Here is a 13035-nt window from a genome sequence, read left to right on the forward strand (position 1 = left end):
ATCGTTTCACAGAGTGGCATCATGTACATCTGCCAATAACTAGCAAAAAACTAAAGCAATCAGGTCTAATTCATCAGATTTAGGAGAGATTTAAATCAAATCGCTAGCCGAAGTGTTCAAGTACATTCACCAAGCCAATGGAAATCAGCCTCTGTCCTTCATACTAACCTAACCACTGACTAAATGTGTTTACTAAGACGCTCCTGTTGTACAGCAGCTTCTCTCACTCCTGTTTCGTAGCAACAGAACGTTTTTAGAATCGACCGTCTCTTCTGACCAATAACCGTCCAAGACAATGTTAGAGGTAAACAACAAAGGAAATGTGGTGAGAAAGTAGAAACAGTGATGCATCTGGGAAAACCCCCCAAAAAACTGGAGTTATGCTCATCTTTATACTTTTATTTAACGCTGATAATTTCTGACAGTGATACAGAAATCAGACTGGCTCCCTTCCTGCTTGATGACACACCGATCTGTCGAGGTTTTTGATTTCAACTTAAGTCCTGACTAATGTGGACAGAAACCTTTCTGTACATTGGTGTTTGTGGAGATGGCGCTGCACAGAAGGCAAAGGCCAATAACGCTACTGAAGCTTTTGTCCAAGTAAATGATGCGTTAAGTTATTTTATGTTTGGAAAACTGCTCTGTTCTCCTCTGAGACATCGTCCAGAATCTGTTGTGGAATTTTCAGTTTCGGTAAACTGTGTTACAATTAACCAGCTTACAACCAGAGAGACCCAAATGCCTGACTAATCAACCAGCTCCCAGTATCTGATTATATATGTGGCTTAAATCTTCAGTCATTTTGTACATCTTCACAAAAAAATTTAAGATTATTTTTGTAAACGTAAGCTCAGCTGGGGTCTGCTATGAGAGAAAGTGTGTAGACGTCCCTGAATGGTTGCCACGGGAGATTCAAGGATTTCTCAAACACGCATGAAGGAATCCGAGCAACACTCCAGTGTTATGGTGAGGGAAAAACATCGTAACATAATGTTAAAGCTCAGAAAAGTCCCTTTTACATACCAGAGCCCTTTAAGGGACTCAAACTGGCATCTGATTGGTGCATTTTTCATTTTAAATATGAAGGACTTAACAAAAGCAATTAGGCATTTGACACGTTTCATTTAACACTGAGACTCATCCAGTAAATATAGAATTTCTTTTATTAATGGCATATGTTGAAATAGTAAATAATTTACCAACTGATTAGATACTTTCAGGTGCCATAATAATGAAGTTACCAGGCAACCAAAGGATATCGCAAACTGTGAATATGGAAGAAGGAAATGATCAGTTATTCTCCGGGGATGATTAAGTATTCATCTTACGGCCAGATCACGTTGGTGTCCAAAGACTAAAGTCAAAACTGCCATAACTTTCACTTTCTATCCAGAGCCCAACTCAACCAGCAGCAGTCCAGCTAGTTGCTAACCAGCCTTGTCCTCTTTTCAAGCACCCATGTCTGCAGCATGTCTCACTGTAGCTCCTGTACAAATATTCTGCAAAGCAATGAGAAATATTCTGATTTCTGGAAGTAGTTAAGAGAATGGCTGCAAGGTCTAAACACATGCCTGTCTTTATACCGTCAGCAAAAACCTTGCCAAGCAACACATTCATCGACATTAAGGATGCGTCCATATTGCCAGCAATGCTTAAGACAATATTACTAAAGCAATATCTTAGTTTCTTGTGAGGCAGAGAGAACCGATGTTAATATAATGGCAGGTATTTCATGTCTTTTAGGTTCTAATTGAGGCTTGAAGGACTAGTGTTCCTCTCCCGACAGTCTCAACACATTGGCAACAGCCACATTTCAACAGGAGAAGCATTAAAACACATGTTGCATAAGCCGGTGCAATACTGAAAGGTGTTACTCACTGAGGCTTAAATAACACGGAAGCCTGACAGCCATTTTGAATCACTGAAAGGTCAAATGTTCCTTCATGACCCCTCCAGACTGACTCTAAGCTCTGGTGCAGCAGCACTAAAGTTAGGTACACCCAAATTTTAAACAGGCATCACATTAAACATGCCAGCTTGAACATAACGACAACATTGACTTGAACTGGAGTAGCTCCGTACTTTCATTTATATCTTTTTCTTTTTCAAACTTTCATTCTTGCCTTTCTGGGGGGAAATTACTTTTTTTTTTTGGACAACTGTTCCTTCCTGTTTTGGATGCTGTGTAATTGGACTGATTTTTCATACTTTGCTATTTTGCTATAGAGGACGTTTTGAAGTTGTCAAACCTCAGATGTTTTATCTTCTACCTCAGTCATGGATTCTTTCGCTTACACAAGTTTGTCTTCAACCAAATCAGGAGATGCTGCTGCTCCTTGTGCCTTCCTCTCCCACTTTTCTGTCTTTAGAAGTTAAGTGAAGAGGCATCTGGAGAAACTGAACTGGAACAAGGCTGCAGGTCCAGATGATGTCAGTCCTAAAAGCCTGAACAGAGCAATTTTATCTCTGTGGGATTATAAAATATTTCTACAAATTTATCTTGACCCGATGGAAGTTTCCGTTGTTGTGGAAAACATCCTGCCTGGTTCTGGTACCAAAGAAAACACACCCTTTAGTCATCAACGACTATAGACCTGTTGCCCTGACATTACACATCACAAAGGTCCTGCAGTCTCCTCATCTCAGAGGAGTTGGACTTGAAGATGCCTTCATACTCCTGGATAACAAACCCACTCTCATCTGGACAAAGCATGCAGCACTGTTTGGATCGTGTTCTTTAATTTCTCAAGTGCATTAAACAGAATTCAGTATAATTTTCTTTGTCAGAAACTCCAGAGACACAGGTGGAGGCCAACAGGGACCAATATAAATCCCATTAAAATAATCGGGTCTAGAACTAAACAAACGCAATGAATGGTCTTCTCTAAGTCAATACAATTTTTAAAAAATATTTAACTTTGGTTTGCAGAAGATAAAAGCTGGATTTGACTCCAGAGTCAATTTGTTTATTAAATTTAAACTCCTAATAAGGTTTCTGACAGTTTTACTTAAGTGTCAGAAACGGTCACCAAATGAAATATATTCAGTCTTTCGGTAATATAAAAAAAGGTTTTACTCAGCCACTGGTTAACAGCTATTACCTAGTCTACAAATGATAAAACCACATTAGTCATACCTGGATTAAGAGACAAATACATTTGTAAGTCATCTGAATAACAGTGGAAGGACACTTTGTGCGCAGACATAACTCCCTTTAATGGCAGCATATAAAAGGAGAAAAGACGGGGACCAGGAGTGGAGCCTTGTGGCACTCCACACAGAATTTATCTGTCAGATAGTAAGTAAGCCACTTCAGTGCAGTGCCACGGATACGAACAAAGAGTTTCAAAACGAGACAGGAGGACAGATTGGTCCACCGTGTCAAAGGCAGCTGAAAGGTCCAAAAGAACCAGAATGACAGAACGCTTACTGTCAACAGACATAATGTCGTCATATATTTTTAATAAGGTGGTCTCTGTACTGTGTCTCAATCTGAAACCTGACTGAAATTTTTCAAAAATGTCATTTGACTCTAAGATCGCAGTCGTATAAATTTTCTCTTTCTCAAATTTTGGAAAGAGAAAGTAAATGAGAAATATCTAGAATTAGATAAAACTGAAGAGTCAAACTGGGGCTTTTTAAGAAGAGGTCCAACGAGAGCCAGAGCACTTATCGAGCAGGTGTGTGTGATATTTATACACACAAAGTTTGTTCACATGGATATATTTGCTTACATCAGTCTCACTGCGCGTTCAGCGGCACAGATATAACAGCATAATTATCAGCAGCGCAATACAGAGGGACCAGGCTCCAGGAAAAGCAAAAGTGTTTTAACGCCTACACTTTTCCTAGTGAGATGGTCAAACAGTCACAACCACCACAGGTGCAACACCCATTTACTCACACAACCAAGGAGGATGATGGCTCTGTGTCAGAGCACTGGTAGTGATTTATGGACGGTTCAGGGTTGAAGTAAAGAAAATACAACCAGATTAAAGGAGGAAAAACTGTTCACTTCTATCTATAATGCTGGTACAGAAGCGTCCAGACTGTGGTGTTTCCACAAGCAGAGACAACAGCGTCAGATGTTTAAATTTGTTATTTGAAGGCAAGATTAATTTATTAGTTGAGCACATTTTCAGCAGCAAAACAATTCTAAGTAATTTACGTGATTGAAAGGAAAATAAAACAATAAACAGGCACAAACAAAAAAACAAAAAAAAACACTAAATTGCAGTGGTAAAGTGAGGAAAAATGACAAGTTAAAAACCAGACCACAGTTTATGGTGTTCCAGTTATTAATCAAAGGCAGATCTAAACGAATGGGTTTTAAATCTTGATTTGAAGGGGACTTACCACGGAAAACCCATTTAATACTTAAATGCATTTAGTGTAGCGTCTCTAGGAGGCAGGAAAGTTTTGTTTAGTGTCTAACGGTACAGAATAACTATCTTTATTTTCAGTTTGGGTCATTTTCTCTATTAATTATTGCATTTTTTTTAAAACAATAACATCAATATTTAAGCACAAGGTCATGGACTTCCACCTAAGCAATTTCACAAATTTGCCATTTTTACTTCTCGCAGCAATTTTGGAGTCCAAGTTCAAAGATGCAGAAGCTGTTTGAAAATGTTCGGTTGGTTGGTGTATTAATCCACACTATAAAACTTTATTTATCCAAGCAATGTTACCACATCAGTGGAGGAAATCCTCTTTTTTTGTGTGAAGCACTTCAAGGATGACTGAATCATCAAACTCCACCAGGATCAAGAGGGATTTACCGATAGACTTTTGCCCCGTTTACACGGCGCCGTGCTTTGGTAAAACTGTAACAATTTTGTTGTGATCCAGCCACCTGTGATCTCGCAGTCTCTCACACCGGGACTTTTTGAAACCAGGTATCATCAGAGAAAACTTTCAGGAACTAACAACAAAAACAACAACAGATAGCGATGCATTGTGGGAACTACTTAACCTGTTCAACAACTCTTGATGAAAACTATTTATGTGGCACTTGGTTCATGACAGGCAGAGAAGGGTTAGTTCTAAATGAGGTAGAAGCTAAGGGTCAAAAGCGCATTGTACATTAAACGAAATGCTAAAAATCACAGCGCTGTACAGTGGCCTGGCATTGGAACAACAATGGATTCAAGGTGCTTTGGCAGTCTCATCTAAACGTGGAACTTTTCCCCAGTCAACATCTGAAAATACCAGCAGTTTCCACTCAGGGATCTTGTGTAAACTTAACTTTTGTCTCATTGCTTTGCTGTGTCCGTCTATGGAAATGACGGACACAAAGCAGAAGTTGAAACAAAATGCTACAATGACAATAAACTTTATTTTAGACATGAATTTATTGTGTAGATGTGACATCTGGGACAATGTTTAGCTAGTAGTAGAAGTATGTTAGCGTTGTGTGCTAGCTTTTAGTTACTGAGTGTCATTACATAAACCTTGTTTTTGCCGTTTTTGTCTTGGGGAACATGATCCAAATGCATTCAGTGATACTCTTGGTGCTAGCATTAGCTAACTTGCTAACTATGTGGTGGCCTCATTTACAAGGCGAGTTCATTCTTACTGTGGTAGCATTTTATGACTCCAGCATGGGAGGCAGGATGGACAAGTTTTCCATAGTTTGACATCTGTAAGTAAATCTGGAAATAAAGAGTTATCAAACTGCTATCACACTACAAAAAGTGGTGAAACAAGACCTGCAGGGGGCGGAGCATAAAGTGCCTGAGTTTCATTTAAAGAGACAGGTCAGCACATCAGAACAGAGGTAAAAAAAAAAAAAAAAAAGGCGGCCTGTGAATCTCAAACCAAGAGGAATTCAGACCAACATGTTGCAGTTCCACTTTACATAGGCCACTACTGAATGATTTAAATGTTAAAAGGAAGGATTTAAAAACATGATATGTCCACTTTAGAGGAACTCAGTGTTTCGGCCATTTTGCAGTTTGCTAAAAGTTTCTTCCAGATTAGTGGAGCGTAAAAACTGAATGCTGCTTCTCCGTGTGTTGGGTTCTGGGGATGCAGAGTAGACTAGAAGACCTGAGTGATCTGGAATGCTGATACCCCAAGTCTTTCATTTATTTTGGTGCCAAGACATTCAGTTTTCTGTAGTTTCAACTGCTACAGGGAGCCAGTAGAAGGACTTTAGAACTGATTTAAAACTGACCTTGATTTTTTAGGCAGACCTGTGAAGACACCGTTGCAATAATCAATGCTATTAAAGATAAACACATGAATGAGTTTCTCTAGATATTGTTGGATTGTAGATCATAGTTCTCACTCTTAATTATTACTGGTTCAATTTATATCCAGTTGTAAAACAAAAATGCGGTCGTGCTGTCAGATAAATTAAATAAAGGTTGTCAATTTGAATATTGTACCAAGAATCATTGTAAATGTAGGTAATGGATGACATGAGGCATGAATCTCAATATGTAGATTGAATCTAGGGCTGGGCATTTATGTTTATCACCAACTGTGACAAATGTTTTATAATAAGAACTTTGATCAATTGCTCTCATAATAAATTCAGAACAATGATGCTTAAAGCCCTCAAAACTGCTCGTATTTGCTAATCACTGCAGTGTGCCTCAGGTTTGTATTCCAGCCTTCATAAGAAACTAGGGTATGTAACAGTGTTCATTCATACTTTAAAGTAATCACCGGATGTAATGTCGCTTCATGAAAATTTATATTACTGACTGTAGTACATGTTGCTAGTTAATTTTATTACTCCTCCTTCTAGTCCACAAATGTCAGGTGTTGTGAAATAGCTTAAACCCCAGCCTGAAACACAAACGGCCTGAAATTGGGAATTTCCCACCCGATATGCTTCTTCACATTGGGGGAATTTATACACCTTGGTAAAAAGGAGGAACGACAGGTGAGGGGAGGAGAGGACGGTTATTTAGAAACTTTGTTGTTTCTTTTCATCTTATCATTAGCTGCTCTCTCTTGTCTCTACTCGTTTGGTTTCCTGGGCTTCATCTCTTCCACATAACTCTGCTTAAAGCTGCAGTATGCAACTTTTACAAAAAAAATTTTTTTTTTTACTCATGTATTTGTTGAAATCGTCATTATGTCAGTATGGTATGAGACGGATAATATGAAAAAATGAGCTCCTCTGCCTTCTCCCAGAGGCAAACGAGAAAGCAGTGCTACCTAGAACAACCAATCAGAGCCAGGAGGAGGGCCTTAATACTCTCCATCACATCTTCATGTGGTGATGCTTTATTTAAAAATATATAACTCACAATCAACTATCTTCACTTCTTATGAAAATGCTATATATATTAAGTTAAAAGACTTAAAAGAAATTGGACTTCGATATTTAGCAGCTTGTAATTGGGCCTCTGTCTCTTTTAGAAATTCCATCAGGAAGTCATCACAACATGGCTGCTCTGCCCTTAAAGTTTATACCAGTAGCTTCTGCAATGAAGATGTGTTTGCTAATTGCTGCTGGCTAGTCTTAAGGAGCTGCTCTGTGAGGACAAGGCTCCGAAGTTTGGAAACTGCAGCTCAGAGGAGAAGCTGCCTCCACCCAGGCGGTTTGAACAGCTGAATGGTTGCCATGGGGGATTAAAGTGTTTCTCAAACATGCATGAACAAATCAAGACAACACGCCAAGTGTGTTTTTGATTAAGTAATAAAAATGTAACAATCTAAAGTTCAAAAGGTCAATTTTATTATAATAATGCCCCTTTAATTTACATTCCAAAATGAGCGTTCGCATTTGTGAAGTTATTCAATTTCAAGCACAAGCCATCCACTATGTGTGGACCAGTAATGTGTCCACTCAGTTGGACAGCCTTATCTGACACAGAAAATGGTGTCCACGATGCTAAAGCTAACAGAAAGTAACGGGAACATTGTCATAACAGACAAATCAAGAGTAGCTGGGAAGATATGGCCAATATGATCATCATCACCATGTGGAATAACACACCATGGCTTCAAATACTGGCCTGCTTTTACTTTTGTGCTGAAAATCCCAGACATAAACATGACCTTGAGATGAACACAATTTATCTGAAATCTGTTGGAGACTTCCGGAAAGTTTGGTGGTTTTAGATAGACTGTGCAGAACCTGAGATCAGTGCATTGGCCATACAATCTCCTGGGGTTCTGGGCCACAGGGGGGTCTAGCTCTCTCAAATGGCCAAGTTTTAAAGCAAACAACACACCAGCACTCCCACCGCAGAACATGGGATTCACTGAGTAACAGGCTGTAGAAGGCCACAGTCCGTGGGTTTAGTGCACATTTTGTTTCTTTAGTCAGAAGCAACACTTGTGTCAGCTGTAGCTACGGAGGAGGAGCAATCCTCTCTCTCTGTCAGAGAACCAGCTCTATATCGACAACCTGGCAGTCACAACATGGAAAACAAAGAGCCAGCCCCGCGGTCTTCGAGGTGGAAGCACGACTAAACGGACCAGAGTTTCTGGAAACGGTTCCTGCTGTCATAACACAATGATGAACAGGTCTTAATAATAATAAAAACCAAAAAAATGGTGAAATTGTTGTTTTGCTCATGCGAACACGTTGGGCACACCGGACTTCCTTCCTAGCAAGAAAAGCGTTCCTACTAACCTTGAATGTTTGCACATTCCACCAATCTCCAAACTTTCAGAGGCCCATAGAAGGGTGTACATCCTGTACACAGGTCCCCACACACACACACACACACACACGCACACACACACACACACGCACACACACACGTTTCTTGGCCAACCTTATTAGGACACTGCTCTGACTTATATTTATTGTGGATAATTACACTATTTCTACAAATTACAAATACCCAAACAAACCCCTAAATATAACCCACGTTATCAGCCATAATCCGGACCTCAGGCACTGCTTGGCCTTGCTTCGTTCAAATGAGCTTGCTGATCATATTAGAAGAGTCCAACATGTTGATAAAAAAAAGAATAGTACAGGCTGACAAAATGCAGAGACTGAATCAGCATCTGAAATGGAGGTCACGGTGGGCAGAGAGACTCAGGTTTGTTCAGAGAGAACGAGCTTTCTGAGATTTCCTGTTGTGGCTAGATGACTTCAGTAGACTTCAGTCGTATAGGCTTGTCTGTGCCCCAAAATGTAACCACAATAAATACAGAGCAGAGTACATTTCCTTTGTCTCTGTCAGTGAACACAATGTTTGTTCAAGATAACAAGAAGGTACAGGTCACAGAGGGTGGAGGGGGGCATGTCAGAGAGGCTCATGTTACCACTGGTTCCAAGTGGCCAGGTTGGAAAGCTGCAGCCCACTCAGTCTATTAAAAGATGTGAAACATATTCAGAGAATGTCAGCTCCAACCAATGACAGCTCAACTCCAGACACGCCAATCAGGTCCTCAACACACATTAAGATCAAACCAGATACTTGGCAAAGTCCCAACTCAGCACCCTGCCAGGAGAAGGATGTCGTTTTTCCACTTATAAAGTAAAAGCCAACGAGGTCCCGGGCGTACGACGACGTTCTGGGAAGTTTTACATGTTATTCTTAATCTCGGATGGAAGGAAAACAATCACGAGACGAAGCAACAAGGGTGACTTAATGATTCAACTTGACATTGTCTTTTGATCCTAAAGCACCGGCACAAATGTTTTCACAACGATAAGCTGAATATGGCCTATTGAGTTAATGACAGAGCAAACAAAAATTAAACTGAGGCGAGATAGCCATGCTTCCAGTTTTAGACTAAAAGATAAGCGGCCCAGTCAGAGAACAGCGGCGCATTTGACGTGTACACTGCTGAGGACGAGTAATACAAGCCTACGTGGAGTAATCCAACAAGGCCCTGGCACACAGGCCGCGGCTGGGTTGGACATTACATCACAAAAGATACTCAACCCCAAAAAAAACCAAACAGGAACTTCCTTTCTAATGATTCCCACTGATTTGTATTCCAAATGTGAAACAATTGTATCAGGCTGATGGTAATAGAATGCACAAATAAGAATTTTGATACATGCTAATTTTCTACTTCCACTTTGTGGACTGGAAACAGAAGAATTTCAACTTCAAGCACTAACAAAAGAAAACCTAAGGGTTTGTTCATTACAACTATCATATTTTTCTGGCTCCAAGTTGCAGAAAAAAAAGCACTTTTCACTGTTAAACACCCGTCATTTAAAACAAGAGTGAACTGGTTAACATTTTTCAAAAGCACTCGACATTTAGGATCATTCATTAAAACATTTCAAAGCATTATCTAAAGAAAATTGTGATATCACCTAAATACAGTCTATCTAACCTTGGTATCATGAAAATATTTGTTTTCATATGCAATACTTTTAATGGTTTTGCTAACATACCTGCTACAGTTAGTCCTAAAGAGTTTAAAAGGGATGTTTTATCTTCCTTTAAGGCCATATAAAGCTGAGATGTATAAAATGTATAATTAATAACGTGTTTGCACACTTCTTCAATAAAGCTCGAGTTAAAACATCCTATAGCTGGCTTTGCACCCAGAAACAGCAGCCCTACAATATTTCCTCACTCTGAAACAACAAATATGGAGGCTTAATAATGGAATACGGAGCTCTTCACTATAATATCACCCAGTTCTCTCAACCGCCACAGAGGCTGGGGGTTGGCTGGTTGGTGGGGGAGGTGAAGCAGAGCAAATAAACCAAAAGCTCTGGCCTTCTCAACACTAAACACATGCGTTCAAAAAAGAAAATTAACTAGATAAAAACTATAAATGTGGCAAATAGTTGACTTTGAAACCGCCTGTGTTGCCAAAGACAGATTCACATCATGTAGCGAAACACCACGACGAGGCCGCATTAAACCTTACATCCCTTCCGTCACTACACAGATAAAGTAGAAAAATAAGGATAGCAATGCATACTGTGTGCTGGGTAAGGACTGAATGTTAGAGCACACGCAGCGGAAGAACATTCACCAAGTTAGCTAAGGGCTAGCAACATTTGTTGCCCCGGCTGCTGTGCTAGATGCAGTTAGCAGCTAGGCTAAGAGTCGTCGAGAAAGATCCAACAGCAGATCGGGTCAAGGATTCTTTTCTAAAACTCCTACATATTGAACACCCTAAAGAACATTTAACACCCTGTTGTCAAGACCCAGGGACAATAAATATTACTTTGGGAACCTTCTTAACGTTTAACCTGCGTCGCCTGTTTGTGAACTAGCAAACATAATAAACGCAATACACATCCAACATCCTAAGGCTTTACATTAATATTAAAAAGATACAAACAGGTTAGCCACTGTGGAACTAACGCTGTTTGGACTCTGTAATGGTGTAATGCCTCGTCCCTTTGTGGAAACAGTAAAGAAACTTACTGAAAAAACATTCAATATTATGGTGTAAGTTTGCACTAATTTTGAGTTTTACTGGTTGTAATTCAAAAACAGACAATTCACTCGACTAACACTGCTAATTTTGATTTTAGGTTTGGAAAAAAACAAACATTTTAACCAAAAATGTTTAAAGACATAAAAGTTGCATAATTTGAATGTGACGTCCATACCATGATTGTTCAAAATATTTGAACGCTGAATATTTGAAAAACTGGCAGAAAGAATAATTAGTGACGATGGAAGCAAACTAAAAAACAACACGAGGGACTGATCAAACAGCCAAGAGAGGACCATTTCAGTCACAGCCCAAAGCGCCCCTGGAAGGCATAACATATATTTTACTTCCCATTTCAGCTGGCTAAACACTTCACATTAATATAGAAATACTGGAGAAATGCTCGAAATACTGTGAAGACAAGCAACTTGCTTGAAGAAACTTCAGTGGACGCAGGTTATTTGCTTGCTAAGTTAGTTAGCCGTGCAGTCATGGCACAGAAAACATGGTTGATTTGTTTCAGATCTTGGTAAAAACTATTATATGTACATTAAGATATTACATATTCAAAGTGCTTACCTAAAGAGTCATTCCAAATTCCTTAAAAACAAGGCAACGATAATGTACTATGGAAGTCCTTGGAGTAGCCCAACATTAATTCCAATTAGACCAGTAGGCCTAGATATCCGCCTCGGAGTCTCCTGTATCCTTTGCCCTTACAAGTAGCTCCCTCTTCAAGGATAAGAAACAAAGTTCTCAGTATCTCCCAAAAAATGTCGGAAAGTTAAATCCCCTGTCTTGTTCGGGTGCGCTACATCCATTGGTGTCTTTTATAAATCCCCGGTGAACAATTCCAATAATGTTAGTGTCTTGTATATTTACAGTTGCTGTTTATTATGGGGTATACACTGCTGTATGTGATACGGGGCTCCGATTCTGTGTTGGGTCCTTACGCTCGCCGAAGCTCCCATCCCCCTCCTCGCCGGCATTCACCACAGGCACCATCGAAACTGACACACAATCAAGCCACGGGGCTTCCCAGGCGGCCGTGCAGGGGCATGCTGTTTGGGCGGCCCTTCCAGATGACCCGCCTCTTGCCATTGATTCGACAGTAATATGCGGCTCATTTGTTTTACCCGAAATACCTTGAAGCCATTGGCGAATGAAGCTGTCGGTTACTTCTTTCCATTTGCGGAGTAAAATAGGGCGAGTACGGCTTCAGTGAGGAACTTGTTTTCTCTTGTATTAGAGTGGTGAAGCACACGGCGAGGAGCATGAGTAACTGGATTCGCAAGGCAGATTTCTGCTCAGCAAAGGATTTATATCTACCACGATGCGGGACATTTTCTTTATAAAAATAACATTCCAATGGAGCTAACTTCATTTCTATAGTGGGATTACTTCTTTTTGTTTATAAGATATATTTCTTTCGGAAGGATCGCTCTTGTTGATACATAATGGTAATGGTTAGCCATACGGGGTCTCTTGGGCTCAGTTTCAGGGCTCCAAGAGGCAGGGTTCGCCCACTAGGTCAGCCCCACCTACCGGTTTGTCAGTTCAACGGAGTATTACATGCGGTGTTGTGTGCGTTTATTGAGTGGCTGGACGGTGAAAGTGGCCATCTCTCCTGTTTTGGACTCTTGTTTGTAACCCCATTTGCAGAAATAAACAGGACGGAAACAAGTGGCTCAGTAA

The 13035-nt window shown here is 40.1% G+C and overlaps 1 protein-coding gene across 4 annotated transcripts in view; it reads right to left on the reverse strand.

The window, feature by feature from the left end:
• The window catches only part of setd5 (SET domain containing 5), a 35824-nt gene extending 23477 nt beyond the window's left edge, over nt 1-12347 (reverse strand). For 3 of the 4 annotated variants that reach the window (XM_008410400.2, XM_008410399.2, XM_008410402.2), the window contains exon 1: nt 11920-12347. The gene's annotated coding sequence lies outside the window, so the exon portion shown is untranslated. The remainder of the gene's footprint in view (nt 1-11919) is intronic. The other variant, XM_008410407.2, reaches the window with a different exon arrangement.
• Between the last annotated feature and the right edge of the window lie 688 nt (nt 12348-13035).

The sequence above is a fragment of the Poecilia reticulata genome, linkage group LG5 (genome assembly GCF_000633615.1).
Source record: "Poecilia reticulata strain Guanapo linkage group LG5, Guppy_female_1.0+MT, whole genome shotgun sequence".
Classification (NCBI taxonomy): Eukaryota; Metazoa; Chordata; class Actinopteri; order Cyprinodontiformes; family Poeciliidae; genus Poecilia; species Poecilia reticulata.